Here is a 10,424-nt window from a genome sequence, read left to right as displayed (position 1 = left end):
ATGACTGCGGTTATCCACCTAGACCTGCGTGTACCCGGCTCTCTCCCTGGATGTTACACATTTCCAGGGGAATGCCCCTCCCTGGGTGCGTACGTGTGTCTTGAGTGCAAATGTCACAGCTGTGGGTGTGTGTGACACTCTCAGGGGACACACACCTCTTCACAGATGCACACTTATAAGTGCACGGCTATTTTCGTGGGTACACAGCTGTCCGCTAGTGCACAGGTCAGTGTGTTAGTGTAAACCTGTCCCTCTAGGTGTGCACACAGCTCTGAGTACCTTTGCTCCCACGGATCTGGTGTGCCTGTCCATGTCTGGGGCTCCTCCCTAAGCTTGTTTTGTTTTCAAGCCTGAATCTGCCCCTCCACCCGGGGTACAGGGACGGAGCCCACGGGATAGCGAGAGTGCTGCCTTATGCCGCCCTTTCCCAGAGGTCTGGGCCGACAAAGGAGGGTGCGGCAGAGGGCAGAGAGCCTGTGCCCGCCCTGGGATTCCTGACTGGGCCCTGGGGAGCCACATCTCTCTCTTGACCAGGACCCTGAGGACTCAGGGGAGCTTCCCAGGAGTCTGGGTTCCCGGGGGGCAGGGGTCGGGAGGTAAGGACATTCGGGGCACACCCACACCTTTACTCCTCACACCCCAGACTTCCTCTGCTGGGTCTGACTGAAAACCACAGGTCAGCACAGTGTGAGCAAGTGTGTAAGATGCCAGAGGGAAATGAGAAAGGGGCCAGAATGCAGACAGAGAACTCAGGAGGAAAGTGGAAAGCTGAAAGCAGGGAGGCACGAGGAGGCAGGCCCCTGCAGAGCTGGGGCTGGTGGGGAGCTGGAGTGGGGTCCCGGGATAGCAGAAGGGGACCCCTGGGGACTTGCTGGCTTCCCACGCCCCTGGGAGCCACACACCAGCCCAGGGCTGGGACTTTGCCCAGAGGAGGAAGACACAGCCCCGCCTCCTCTCCCTGTGTCTCTGTTTTCTCTCATAGTCTTGCTGCCCTGTCCTCGTTCCCAAAGGCTAAGTGCAAGGGCCACAGCCCGGGAATGACAACACAGAAGACCAGATGCACCAAAGATGAGGTTTCTAGGGAGACCCTGGACAAGGGTGTGACCTTCTCAGCCTCTGACTCCGTGGATTCTGGGAGGAAAGTGAGGAGGGGGCCTACATCGCCGCCCTTTGTGGCCCCACCCAGCTCTGGGCCCTTCCTGCCTGGGAGGGATACTGACCCACATCGTAGACAGGAAGCCAGGGCCCAGCCCGGAAGGGGCCTGCCTGGAGCTGGGACTGTGCAGTGTGGGCACCCCCAATCCTGGGACACCCGGAGGTCTGGGGGATCAGGCAGAGAATGCCCCCCCACTCTGGGGGCTGCTCGCCCTCAGCGGTGCTGGATCACTGCTGCTATGCTTGGTTTAGTGGAAAGAGTGACAGGTTTGGGTTTGAAACTCCCTGGGTTTGGACCCATGTTTCACATCTGACAGCCTGTGTAACTTTGGGCAAGTCACACTTCCTCACCCCCACCACCGAGCCTCAGTTTCCACATGTGCCACGGGGGTTAATCCTGCCCGACCTCCCTGGGCTGCTGTGAAGCCCACACATAAGATGCCACAGGGCTTTGTAAACTGTGAAGCGCTGTGCACAGCACGGGCAGCATGTTTCCGCGTGGATGAGTGATAACTGGAGCCACCAGGCCTTGAGCTGGGCACTGGGTTGAGCACTTTACATGGGTCTATTCTATTTTATTCATGTAAATTCACTCATTTCAACAAAGTTAAAAATCTTTATAACAACCTCACAAAGTATGGATGACCAGCTCCTTTTTACCACTTAGTAATCAGGCCTCAGAGAGAATTGCTTGTATTTGTTCACTTATTCAACAAGCGTTTATTGAGCACCTACCAGGTGCCAGGCCCAGGCACCCTACTTTGTGCACTTCATCCCACTCAATTCTCAGAGTTCAGGGAGGAGGTATTAGTGTCCCCATTTCAAACACCCCTTAGCAGGGCAGTATTGCTGTTTACTGTCTTCCCACCAGCACACGACCACCGGGAGTGGCAGAGATCTGTGTTTTTCAGCCCATTGCGCAGATTAAGTGCTCAGTAAACATCAGTTGAAGGGCTTCCCTGTGGCTCAGTCAGTAAAGAATCTGCTTGTAATGCAGGAAATGAGGGTTTGATCCCTGGGTCGGGAAGAGCCCCTAGAGAAGAACATGGCAACCCACTCCAGTATTCTTGCCTGGGAAATCCCATGGACAGAGGAGCCTGGTGGGCTACAGTCCATAGAGTCACAAAGAGTCGACACAGCTGAAGTGACTGAGCACATGTGCACATAAATGTAAGCTGAGACAAGGAAAGCAAGCACTGCTAGTTCACACATGAGGAGACTGAAGTTCAGAGAAGAGAGATTTGCCCAAGATGACTCAGCCAAGAAATGGTAGTGCTGAGACTTGAGCTTACACCTGATTAGTTCAAAAGGCTGTTCTTACCGTGACACTTATTCTACCCACAAGGAAGGCCACTTGTAGAGGGGAAGAAGAGGTCTGAGCTCAATGCAGACTGGGGACACAGGGCTGTAGATGCCTGGAATGGCAGAGCTGGGGGCCAAAGCTGCTCTTGCCTTCTTTACTGGGAGCCCTGGTCCCTCCTGCCTCCTCTGCCCACCTGTGTTTCAGGTCCCTGGCCATCCTGGTCAGGGGAGCAGCACTCCCTCATCAGGTCCTCCATCAAGAAAGGCGGCCAGCCAAGCTTCAGAAAGTCCAGCGCAGCAGCTGCCAGGCTCAGCTTCCAAGGCCTCCTGGCTGTTCGCAGGCTAACTCAGGAGCTCAAGGTGAGAGGGAAGGGCTCCAACTGGAGGAGGGGGTGGGAGCAGGGCCTTGGGCCATCAGAGCTGGGAAGGGGACTTCAAAGAGCAAGTTCAACCTCCTCCTACCCATTTTCTGGCTGTGGAAACTGAGGCCCGAAAGACAGACAAGATAGAGCCCAGCACTTGCTGAGTGTCCACTCTATACCAGGCAGTGTGCCAAGCTCTTTCACATTTGTTATAATGGCATCTGCTCCCTAACCCCCTAGCCCAGAGATTGTGGACACCCCCAAAGTCAGGGTCCTCAAGGACCCAGCCTGCACACAGGGGGGTGTCCAGGAATGTTTGCTGAACACATGAATGAAGGAGTTAATTAGTGAAGTAGGACGCATTTTGCCATTGAGGAAATTGAGGGTCAGAAAGGGGGGAATTGACAACAGCCTCAAATGCAGCTGAAAAATGATCTCTGGATGCCAGGGACCGTGTAGAGCCCATAGGGCGCAGGTGGGGCAGGTACCAGATGGCAGCAGACTGGGGAGTGATGGTAGATGAGGAAGGTTAAGGAGAGGCTGAAAATGTGAGTTGGAGACAGAGACAGAGAGATCGAGGGAGAGAGTATTCTCTGGACTAACAGGGAGGCGAGGCAGGCTACTGCTTTATTAACATGGGTGTGGTGGTAGGGGGCGGGGGACTTGGACAGGCTTCAGGTCTGGTTGGGTGGAGCCAGTAGGGATGTTCTGGAGATTTTTCTGGAACCACTGAGCAGGGCATGAAGATTCACCTCTTAGTAGAGACCCCTCCTGCCCTCAGAGGAGAAAAGAAAGTAAGGCTCAGAGACCTGACGGTGGGCCAAGCCCAGTGCTGGGCACTGGGGCAATTCCTTTACTCCTCAAAGCAGCCCCGGGAGGAAACGAGATCCCATCTTCATTTTACAGAAGAGCAGTGGCTAGCCCAAGGTCGTGTGGCATCCACCAGCTCATCCAACAAATGTCGCTTCAACACTCCCTGTCTAGGTGCTGTGCTGTTGGGGTGGTGGGGTGGTGGGGGAGGGCACACTACAGAGGCTGCCCTCAGGCCACATCACTTTCTCTGACAGCTGTTCCATCCCGAGAGCATCCATTCCTTTGCCTATAAAACAGGAAAGCTACAGCTCTCAAGATTGTGAGAATTAAGTGAGATAACCTGGTGGACACTGTTGATTGCCACTTCCGTCACCCCGGCCCAGCTGGAGGGACACACACCGGGCTTCCTGCGTCTCTCTGCCTGAGGGCTTCTCTGGCTGCCGGGCCGAGCCCACACCCGGGAGGCCACAAGCGCTGGGAGCTGGTGCCCTGGGAACAAGCCTCAGCCCTTAGAGAGACACTGGGTGCTGGTAGATAAGCACCCAGCTCCCTCGCCCCCAGGAGTAGATAGTGCTGAGTGCCTTCCGCAGTTGATGGTGGGACCCCCGAGGATGGGCCCCAGCTGTGCAGGAGGAAGCCTGCCTGTTAACACGTGTGCTTGCTCTCCTTGCCCTCCCTCGCCACGCTTCCCTAATTCCCACCCATGTAAACTTCTTGCACCCACATCCTCGTTCAGAGTCTGCTTTGGGGCAAACGCAGCCCGAAACAGACGACTAAACTTGGCGCTCAGGAGACCTTCAGCAAGCGTTGCTTACCTCCAGGCTCATTCTCACTTTTCCAGAATCGGACGTCTTCGAGAACACAGTCATGGCTCCAGTCAAACCGCCACTGGCCTGTCAGCATCATCCAGGAGCAGGTGTGGGCCAGGGCCTTGGGGACGCAGGGAGCTGGAGTGGAGTCGGGACCCTGGGCGTTAGGCCACCTATCGCAGGCTGAGCCCCTTGGAAGCTCAGGACTACAGAGTTGTAAGTTATCTTCCTGTGTCCTTATGTTCCATGGTCTGTCCATTCCTCTGCTCTGACTCAGGGTCTGTGCTCAACATATTAGGCTTTGAGCCCCAACTCTACGTGTTCTCTGTTGCAAACACTCCCCACCATCACCCGCCTCCTCCCCTCCCTCCAGGTTCCCCTGGGGGCAGCCAGGTTGCAGGTGAAGTTCCCCTGGGTCTGGGCGCAGGAGCTGATGCAGGCTCACCTGCCCTGCAAGCTGGCTGGTGTGGACTACCACCCGGCCCCGTGTGCCCACCTGGCCGCAGTGCTGAGTGCCGAGATCCGGGACCTGGTCAGCGCTGTCACCCCACCCCACTACAGGCTGGTGTGCTCCGTCAGCACTGGGGACAAGGGGCAGGTCAGCGTGGTGGTCTCCAGCAGGTGCCTGTGGAACCCACATGCAGACAGCTTTGCCACCTCCCACTATGTGAACCCCATGCTCTTCTGCATGGCGCTGGTACACGCTATTTATTTGGAGTGAGTCAAACCAGGGTTCGATTCCTAGGTTGGGAAGATCTTCTGGAGAAGGGAATGGCAATCCACTTCAGTATTCTTGCCTGGAGAGTCCCATGGACAGAGGAGCCTGGTGGGTTACAGTTCGTGGGGTCGCAAAGAGTCAGACACAACTGAGTGACTAACACACACACACACACACACACACACACACACACTACACGAACCCCACGCTCTTCTGGGTGGCGCTGGTGCACGCCATCTATTTGGAGTGAGTCAAACAGATGAGGGGTCCGGGACTTGTGTGGGGCCCTGGACTCAAGCCTCACAGGGAAGACTCAGCCCCCAGCCCATCAGTCAGTGACCTGGGAAAGCAGATCCACGCACGCAAGGCAGGCTGCTTCCACAGCTCTTAGCTAAAAGGAAATGAACACCGTGCCACTACATGGGCCCTCCTCAGGCCACCCAGACCACACACACTGCTGACTCCTTTGCCTCTGGCTGGAATTATGTTAGCCATGTGCAGCTCCCGGAGGGCTGTATAGATCAGAAGCTCTGAGGGGCAGCTATCTATGTCTTTGATTAATAAAAAATGGGAAATAAATTAATAATGACTTAATACATGCAATTTGGGATCAAAATCTTCCAAAGCATGGGGAAAATAATAAAAAGGGGAGTTCCTGAAACTGAAAAGTTTGAGAATAAGTGCTGTTGTGCAGAGGCCAGCACGAGCCAGGCGCTGCGGGGGAGGGCCTCTGGGAAGAGGAAAGGCAGGGGAGTGGTTCTCACACCCGCTCCGGGCCAGGAGCTGTGCTTGGGCATCACGTGTGTTCCTTCATCTTCACACGGCCCTGGGAGACCACGGTACCACCCCACTTTACAGGTGAGTAGACTGAGGCCCAGACAGGACAAGTTACTTGCCCTGGATACTTGCAGAATCAGTAAGAGATCTGAACCTTGGTCTGCCTCACTTAAAAAGGAAAACAAAATACAGTTAAAAAAAAAAAAAAAAAAAGGGTGGGGGGGCAGGGAAAGAGTCCAAAACTGTGATGCCTAGAAAGTCACTCTGGTTTGGGTTTACGAGGAAAGGAGGGACAAGTGGAGGGGCATGTACGTGGGTGCTGGGCACTGTTTACACTATTTACTGTTGTCTAGACCAGGGCTTCCTTGTGGCTCAGCTGGTAAAGAATCAGCCTGTAATGCTGGAGACCTGGGTTTGATCCCTGGGTTGGGAAGATCCCCTGGAGAAGGGAAAGGCTACCCACTCCAGTATTCTGGCCTGAGAATTCCATGGACTGTATAGTCCGTAGGGTCACAGATTCGACACGGCTGAGCGACTTTCACTTTCACTTCACTTTCCCTGGGTTAATATTCTCTCGAGAAGGTAATGGCAACTCACTCTAGAATTCTTGCCTGGCAAATCCCATGGAAAGAGGAGCCTGGTGGGCTATAGTTCTTGGGGTCGCAAAAGAGTTGGACACGACTGAGTGACCGAACAACAACAACAACTAGACCAGGGCACAGGGTAGGTGCTCATGATAGTTTCAAATGAAAGAATGGAAAGCTTGAAGGCATAGAAGGGCCCAGCTTACCCTGAGGTGGGAGAGAAGCGGTGAATGTTTTCAAGCCTCTAGTTTCTGAAGCACTTGGATGGCATATTTAATCTTATTTTTAAAAGTTCTCTAATTATAGAAATATTTCAAACACAGAAAAAGGTAGAACATTAATAAAGCAGACAACGGTGAACCCACCACCTAGATTTACCAGATGAACACTTTGCTGTATTCATTTCAAGTATTTTTCTAGTGAAGTGATAGAGATAAAAGTCCTCACTTCATCCCACCTCCTTCTCTTCTTTCTGTCAAGAGGTCACCACTAGCCTTGAAATTGGTGAATCTCCTTCCTGAGCATTCGGTATTATTTGTGCTTTAATTAAAAAAAAAAAGTTATTTGGCTGCACTGGGTCCTGGTTGGCACACACAGGATCTTCGATCTCCACTGCAGCGTGGGAGATCTTTTTAGTTGTGCATGCAGGATCCTTAGTTGTGGCTTGTGGGATCTAGTTCCCTGATCAACGAACCCGGGCCCCCTGCATTGGGAGTTCACAGCCTTAGCCACTGGACCACAGGGAAGTCCCTATTTTGTGTTTTTAAACTGTTCAAATATGGGTATCTTATTCTACCCTTCCTTTTACAATTTGCTTTTCACTCTGTTTTTAGAATTTAGTCTATGTTGATACACATAAATCTAGCTCCCTCACTGTAGCTGCCGTATGGTTTTCCACTGTATGTATCTACAAAGAGCACTTCGTTTCTCCATTTTCTTACTGATGAACATATTTTCATTCTTGAGGTTTCAAGCAGCACAGCAGTGATATCATTATACACATCTCCTGTGCACCCACACCACATACAACCTGTATAACAACTGCAGCACATACCCCTGCATGACCTTGGAGAATTGGTTAATGTCTCAGAAGCTTAGTTTCCTCATCAGTATCCTGGGGTAATAAAATAGCACATATTTGGTGATGACTGCATGCTTCAGTGTAGGTGAAAAGCATTCTGCAACCTCTACAGGACTCCACATGTTAGTAAGGTAATGCTCAAAATCCTTCAAGCCAGGCTTCAACAGTATGTAAACAAAGAACTTCCAGATGTACAAGCTGGATTTAGAAAAGGCAGGAGGAACCAGAGATCAAATTGCCAATATCCATGGATCATAGAAAAAGTAAGGGAATTCCAGAAAAACATCTACTTCTGCTTCATTGACTACATGAAAGCCTTTGACTGTGTGGATCACAACAAACTGTGGAAAATTCTTAAAGAGAAGGGAATACCAGACCACCTTACCTGCCTCTTGAGAAATCAATATGCTGGTCAAGAAACAACAGCTGGAACCAGACATGGAACAACAGACTGATTCAAAATTGGCAAAGGAGTACGTCAAGGCTTTATATTGTCACCCTGCTTATTTAACTTATATGCAGAGTACATCATAAGAAATGCAGGGCTGGATGAATCACAAGCTGGAATCAAGACTGCCAGGAGAAATACCAACAATCTCAGATATGCAGATGATACCACTCTAATGGCAGAAAGTGAAGAACTAAAGAGTCTCTGGATGACGGTGAAAGAGGAGCATGAAAAAGCTAGCTTAAAAATTAACATTCAAAAAACTAAGATCATGGCATCTGGTCCCATCTCTTTATGGCAAATGGAGAAAAAGTGGAAATGGTGACAAATTTTATTTTCTTGGGCTCCAAAATCACTGCAGATGGTGACTGCAGCCACAAAATTAAGACACTTACTCCTTGGAAGAAAAGCTATGACAAACCTAGACAGCATACTAAAAAGCAGAGACGTCATGGTGCTGACAAAGGTCTGTATAGACAAAGCTATGGTTTTTCCTGTAGTCATGTATGCATGTTAAGAACTGGACCACAAAGAAGGCTGAGCACCAAAGAATTGATGCTTTTGAATTGTGGTTCTGGAGAAGACTCTTGAGAGTCACTTCGACTTCAAGATCAAACAAGCTAATCTTATAGGAAATCAACCCTGGAAAGACTGATGCTGAAGATGAAGCTCCAATCCTTTGGCCACCTGATGTGAAGAGCCAACTCATTGGAAAAGACCTTGCTGCTGGGAAAGATCAAGGGCAGGAGGAGAAGGGGGTAACAGAGGATGAGACGGTTGGATGGCATCACCAACTCAATGGACATGAGTTTGAGCAAACTCCAGGAGAGAGTGAAGGACAGAGAAGCCTGGCGTGCCGTAGTCCATGGGATCACAAAGAGTCGGACACGACTTAGTGACTGAACAACAACAGAGGACTCCATGAGTGTTAGCTGTTTATTATTCGCATGTTTGACATCCAGGATGTACTGAGCACCCTTCCATCTGGGGACACAGCAAACAGGGACAGCTCCCAACGTGCTCACACGCAGAAGAGACAGTTTGATGAGTGCAGCAAGAGAAGAACACACAAGACTCTGCTCAGTAATCTAGCCCAGGGTGCAGAGGCAGGTACGGCTTCAGAGAGGGTGTGACACTAAACTCGGCCCTCTAAAGACAGGGAGGCAAAGTGAATGGAAGATGGGAGGATGGAAGGCTGGCTTGGGCAGAAGGAGCAGTAGATGTGAAGGGACTGAAGGGCGTAAGGGAACATAAGAGTTGGGGGTGGGGGAGTGACAGCAAGATCAAATAAGCCCAGACAGGTAAGTAAATAAGTAAGTGAAAGTTGCTCAGTTGTGTCTGACTCTAAATTCTCCAGGCTAGAATACTGCAGTGGGTCATCTTTCCCTCCTCCAGGGGATCTTCCCAACCCAGGGATCAAACCCAAGTCTCCCGAATTGCAGGTGGATTCTTTACCAGCTGAGCCACAAAGGAAACCCAAGAATACTAAAGTGGGTAGCCTATCCCTTCGCCAGCAGACCTTCACAACCCAGGAATCAAACCGGGGTCTCCTGCATTGCAGGTGGATTCTTCACAGAGCTATCAGGGAAGCCCGGAGAGGTAAGCAGAGCCCAGACACCACACCCTGAGTAATAGGGAGCCACTGATGGATTTTAAGCAAGGGAATGATAGATTCTGTGTGTTAGAAACAGTCTAGGTAAGCTTTGGAGAGCTGCTGTACACCACTGTACTTCCACTCAACGATGTCTCCTACACTTCAGGAGGTCCTCTGGTAGTCCAGAGGGTTAAGATACCATGCTTCTAATACAGGGCGCGTGGGTTTGATCCTTGGTCAGGGAACTAAGATCCCACATGCTGTGCAGTGTGGGCAAAAATTTTTAAAAATTAAAAAAGGGTCTGGTTGCAGTGAGGAAGGAGTATGGGGGAGAGGCAAGAGGCTGAAGACCGAGGATGCAAATGCTGCAGGGGTGCAGTAAAACATGACGAGGGCAGAACCAAGGCAGCCACTGATTTTGTCACATCACCCTGTGACAGCATTATCAGGACAGACGGGAGGAGGGGGCCAGCCGATGGGCACCTCATCGTGATTCAAAGAGGTCTGTGCTCACACACCCCGGTGAGTCTTTATCTTGGGCTCACTTATCAGCTTTCGAGGCACAGGACCCAGCCACCAGCTCTCAACTTCTGGATGATATGAGCCCTTCAGTATCATGGCAGCAAGGACGTGGCTGGGTCCTCACCAGTGTCCCAGGATAAGAAGCCCCACCAGCATCCAGACCACACAGATCCCACATGGAAGGAGGGGAAGGGGCGACACATCCTAAGACAAGAGGGGCCGTTGGCTATCACTGGGTGGTAATATCTACACATCAAAT

This window comes from Bos taurus, chromosome 3 (genome assembly GCF_002263795.3).
Source record: "Bos taurus isolate L1 Dominette 01449 registration number 42190680 breed Hereford chromosome 3, ARS-UCD2.0, whole genome shotgun sequence".
Lineage (NCBI taxonomy): Eukaryota > Metazoa > Chordata > Mammalia > Artiodactyla > Bovidae > Bos > Bos taurus.
The sequence above is the reverse complement of the archived record's forward strand: the minus strand, read 5'-3'. Positions refer to the sequence as shown.